General features: G+C 42.4%; 1 protein-coding gene across 1 annotated transcript in view; it reads right to left on the bottom strand.

Moving 5' to 3' along the window:
* Nucleotides 1-5,504, bottom strand: part of PLCD4 (phospholipase C delta 4) — a 41,478-nt gene extending 35,974 nt beyond the window's left edge. Inside the window, 1 exon segment of the mRNA XM_075609653.1 lies at nucleotides 5,218-5,504. The gene's annotated coding sequence lies outside the window, so the exon portion shown is untranslated.
* Between the last annotated feature and the right edge of the window lie 496 nt (nucleotides 5,505-6,000).

Below are 6,000 nucleotides of genomic sequence, written 5' to 3' on the forward strand. Positions count from 1 at the left end.
GTTTTGCAGTCTGGAAACTTTGATACTTACTCACTATCGGTCCTATGTATTAAGATCATATTTGGCTTTTCATTGTGCATCAAAATGTTATTGCTTTAAATGAGTACAAACCTTCCTAAAATGTGCATTGTGCTTGTGAAAGCTTCATACAAATCACGCAGAGGTCGATGTTTAAAATACATTTTCATGCATCGTGTCATGTGGAATCCCTGATTGATACCATTTTAATTAAAACATAGTTATGCGTAATTTTATTTATCACTAGGTATTAGCAAATATACATTATTAGTGTAATATTATTTACAATAGCTATTCTGTGAAAATAAGGCATTTTGTTAACCTGTATAATGAAACATCTGTCCTGCATCACATACATCTGTGGTTGACACATAGCAACTTCATTCTGCGCTAACACTATAGACAGAAAAATAGGGTTTATGTCAGGGTCAATTTGGCGGATGATTTTGATATTGTCTTTTTTTTGGATGCACAGATACCATTTTTTTTTAGTACTTACCATTAGCGTCGTGCGTCAAACTATGTGACTGAAACCTTTTTTTCTTACACTTTAGGAAAGATAAGGTTAGCACAATTACATGAGATATTTGCGTGCATCAATGTTACACTAAAATTGCCATTTGCTGCACTTAGTAGATACGCCCCTGTGTGTTTGCTTTGCTGCTTAGTTTGCACCACGGCCCCTGACAGTTGTAACCGTGCTGCTCGCTGTCAGATATTTCGTGGGCTGCCTGCAGAACAGTCTGACAAGCCACTCCCTGCCACGAACGAGAGAATCGGATAAGTAACAATTATGTGTATTGATGTATGTGTGCTGTCATAACTTCTACTGGCACAATAAATACTGAGCCGGCTGCACACTCCGTGCAAATACAAATGAGAAGTCTAATTTCATTAATGGTGCCTCTAACATTATCGACCATGTATTGATGCCCTTAATGAAAAAGTACCAGTATTGGGACAAACGGGATATTTAATCACTCATTTTTTTAGATGTGCTGGTCATTTATTCTCATGGTGCATTGATGGGCCGCATGATGTAAATATGTCGGGGAACATGAGGTTTCAAGAACACAAATGGCCTTTTTGCAAATGATATTGGGAGAAGCAGGGGCGCAATCAGAAGTTCTGATTGGGGGGTGCAGTTTTTACCAGCCCTTCTCATCGACGTTGCGACGTCACGTGATGCTGCGTCGTCGTGACATCACTGCCATGTGACGTCACTGTGTTACGTGACGGCGCGTTGTCATGGCAATGCGTTGGCATGTGACGTTGCGTCACCATGACGACGCGGCGGCACATGATGCAGCGACGTCGGTGAGGAGGGCTGCTCTCCTACAGAGGCTCCGCTCTCTCCCCCGGCAAGCAGTTTCATTGCTGTGGGATAGAGCGGGGGTCTCTGTAAGTGTGATACGAATTCCTGGGGTGGTGCAATGCACCCTTGCACCCCCCCCCCCCCGGTTGCGCTACTGGGAAGAAGCAACTTTTGAGGTCCCCTGCAAAACGAGATGTATGAGTCCTATCATGCCGGTTTAATAAAAGGCACCACAACCTGACAACAGTCCAGCTCAGGGGTAACCAACTCCAGTCCTCAAGGGTCACCAACAGGTCAGGTTTTCAAGCTATCCCTGCATCAGCACAGGTGGCTCAATCAGTGGCTCAGTGTTTGACTGCACCACCTGTGCTGAAGCAGGGATATCCTTAAAACCTGACCTGCTGCTGGCTCTTGAGGACTGGAGTTGCTCACCCCTGTTCTAGTTGTTTCGGAAAAACAACACAGTTAGTATTAATAATAATAATAATAATAATTGCTGTACACGGATTAGTCTGAGATTCAGGGAAATAAAGTCTGTATCAGGAGGAATGGTACTAATTTTCAAAGAGGATTTATGAGCCAGGGTTTATGCAGAGCTGTGTGACGTAGGTTTGGATAAACCCGAGCTCACAAAACAGGTCATCTTATGTCCTTCAGACTGTGAGTTCTTCTGGTTAAGGATTCATTATAGTTGCATTGTTCTACCGTGCCATTAACAATGCTGTATATCATACGTAACAATTCTAGAATTGCTGAATTAAAGACTGGTTTAGTCTCTTATTTTGTACTCCAAATAAATTAATTTGTTATATTTCTTCAACACAACGTGGTTCCTCGGGGAGTAATCGGAATACGAGGCTGTGGTCTGTGGCTTGTTAACCAGTATCCGACGATTACAAGAAAAAAGTGAAAGGCTCTTTTTTATAAACTGCAAAACATACACATAGGTGAGAAAGGGGAAAAGTGGCCAGAGATTCAAGAGTTTCTAGTTTCTCCAACCTGCATCCATCCTGCATCCAACATGCGTCCAACCTGCATCCAACCTGCGTCCAACCTGCATCCAACCTGCGTCCAACCTGCATCCAACCTGCATTCACCCTGCATCCATCCTGCATCCAACATGCGTCCAACCTGCATCCAACCTGCATACAACCTGCATACAACCTGTATCCAATCTGCATTCACCCTGTATCCAACCCGCATCCAACCTGCATTCAACCTGCATCCAACCTGCAACCTGCATTCGCCCTGCATCCGCCCTGCATTCAACCTGCATCCAACCTGCATTCAACCTGCATCCAACCTGCATTCAACCTGCATCCAACCTGCATCCACCCTGTATCCAACCTGCATTCAACCTGTATCCAACCCGCATCCAACCCGCATCCAACCCGCACACAACCCGCACACAACCCGCACTCAACCTGCATCCACCTTGCATTCAACCTGCATCCAACCTGCATCTTTTGGCTGTGAGCCATATGGCTGTGTGTAACATCTTAAAGTGTAACATTGAAAGTGTGGAGATAATTTTGGAGGTGAAGATTGGAGGAAGACATTGACTCTGCACAACAACAACAACTTTGCAGCTGTGAGAACTTGATTTTCTAAATGCTCTGATTCTTTGTACTCTTCCTATCCTCCAATACCTGGCCTGTCTCTCCTCCTGCAACTCACAATGCCCTCCCTGTTGCTTTTTCTGTTTACTGTTTCCTCACTCCTTTGTGAATATCTCTGTTCTCTCCAACTTCCCCACTCTCCACTGCACCATTATTTATACACCTCTCTGCCAACAACTTATTTACCCCTCAATAAAAAACACACACACAAATCCTCTATTCACACCCTCTATCTACTCCTTCCTGCTGCTGGGGATCTCCCCTAAGCCTGAACCCAGACATACACACCTGAACTCACCCATGCATCCCTGCCATCTCTTCCCCTGTAAATGGTGTTAGCCTTCTGATCTAATACTCACTAACCTTAAAACTCACCCCACAAGTTAAGCATCCCAATAGCCTGCACTCATGGTTACTATCCCACACTCGGCCACTCCTACCACCCATTGTGGCCAAGCACTGCCATACACAGCACTTATTCCCTCATCTGCTGTCTCTGTAAGTCTCCCATCAAACATCTTAGATTGTAAGCTCTTCGGGGCAGGGATTTCCTTTCCTATTGTCTGATTTTGCTGCACTTATTGTATTATAATTCCCTGTACTGTATTCTTTGTGAAGCGCTGAGTACACTTTTGGCGCTATATAAATAAAGACATACAATACAATACACCCAACCTGCACCCAACCTGCATTCAAACTCCCCAGGCACACGTAGGCAAGGCAGAGATATGAATGACAATTGTATACATGACAATTGTTAGTTTCTTTTCAAATGGATGTTATCCCTAGTACATACTCTCTCCTTCATTGTCTCGCCCCTGTCACAGGTCCCGTCCCAGCACAAACTTGCAAAACAGACATAACTCTCAATGTAGTTTTTCCTGTTACAATAGTTCACAAATTAATTAATACAATGAATGAGAAATAGTATGAATGTGGAAGTGGGGAGAAAGCACTGTATTAACATCTCAGGGTGAGTGTAACGTTATGTCGTATATTGTAATATACTGGTGTGCAGTGACATCACAGAGTGAGTGTAACGTTATGTCGTATATTGTAATATACTGGTGTGCAGTGACATCACAGAGTGAGTGTAACGTTATGTCGTATATTGTAATATACTGGTGTGCAGTGACATCACAGAGTGAGTGTAACGTTATGTCGTATATTGTAATATACTGGTGTGCAGTGACATCACAGGATGAGTGTTTAAAGTTATTGTTATATTGTAATATACTGTTGTGCAGTGACATCACAGGGTGAGTTTAATGTGTTATTCTTACATTGTAATATACTGCTATGCAGTGACATCACAGGGTGAGTGTAACATTATTCTTATATTGTAATATACTGATATGCAGTGACATCACAGAGTGAGTGTAACGTTATTCTTATATTGTAATATACTGCTATGCAGTGACATCACAGGGCGAGTGTAACATTATTATTTTATTGCAATATACTGGTGTGCAGTGACATCACAGGGTGAGTGTAACATTATTCTTATGTTGTAATATATTGCTATGCAGTGACATCACAGGGTGAGTGTAATATGTTGTTCTAATTTATTTTATTATAATGTACTAATATATTGTATAATATGCTGCTTACACAATAACAATATATGTCCCGCTTAGTGTTTCTCTTGACATAGACAGAGTGAGGAAGAGAAAGGGAGAGACAGAGAATGAAGTGGATCCATTAAGTGTATTAAAAAGAAGAAATGCTTTGAAATGCCCCTTTCCAGCCTCAAGTGCTGAACTTCCCACCCTCTGCTCCCCTCATACTCAGGGGAGCTTGTTCTATTCTCATATCCAATGCCCCTTTCCAGACACGATGCACAATCTATGCACAATCTATGCACAATCACCTTCTTATCTCGCCCTAGCCCAGTTCTTGGCATGATACAGTTACAATGAGATAAACGAAACGTCCATAAAACACTTTGCACAGAATGCACAGCCCTGGCAATGGAAAGATTGTGCCAAGATCCAACACATACAGGTGTAGCAGTAAAAAATTAAAAAGATGAAGATATACAAAAGCACAAAGTTCATGATTAGAATCAGGAGGAATATGAAGGGTGAGAGACAGGGGAGGAAAACAAGGGAGAAAGAGGCAAACACTGACTGCACCCTACAGGGGTGAAGGATGTGCCCAGCAAAGGGTCTGGTTATTGGGAGCACTGGAAGTGTTAGTTTATCTTAACAAGTCATAACATGATAAACCAACCCCAGTGTGTAAAAGTGCCAGCAGCCTACTTACTATACCTGCTCCCAGGACATCCCTCATTGACAGCTCATGACCAGCACGGTGTAAGATAAGAAACAGTATCCTGCTTGATAGCTTCAGCTTTCCTTCTGTCTCTGTGTGTGTGTGTGTGTGTGTGTGTGTGTGTGTGTGTGTGTATTCTCCAGGATGGGACTGCAGGAGACACACTTAGGCACAACCAGCTGCTCCAGCACAGCCCTGCCCAGTTCTTGCCTGCTCTCCCTCTCTGACACACAGACACTCTGTCTTCAAGATGTGCTAATCTGCCCAGACAACCTTTTGAACGGTCGCCCAGGGAGTAGATGAGAGTTTAGTATTAAAGGCAGACTCTGCGTATTAGGGTCAATGAGATTACCATAAACTGTGCAGCAAAATGCCATTGTATGTTTATCTGGATATCTGCAGCAGAGAATGGGTTAATCGTTTTTTTTTTCTTTCCAGTTGCATGCTCTTAGTTACCTGTAATAAATGGTACTTTCTGTGTATTCCCTTTGCTATTTTTAGGATGGAATAGGCGTGGTTATCCTCAAGTGTATGTATTTATTAATACAGTACCAACCGTGTAGCAATAACAATCATGTGTATTTTACACAGACATCGGAATACATTGGATTATAATACAATAAATGCACAAAAGTGTAAAATAGTCTGTTAGCTTCTGCCTTCTAAACAATGTTGTATTTTCTTCCCCCCCCCCCCCCACACATTATTTATTACGTTTTCCTAAAATGGACAAGAATACTAAAAACATACAGAAATACTTTTTCATTTCCATTT

The sequence above is a fragment of the Ascaphus truei genome, chromosome 7, assembly GCF_040206685.1.
Source record: "Ascaphus truei isolate aAscTru1 chromosome 7, aAscTru1.hap1, whole genome shotgun sequence".
Classification (NCBI taxonomy): Eukaryota; Metazoa; Chordata; class Amphibia; order Anura; family Ascaphidae; genus Ascaphus; species Ascaphus truei.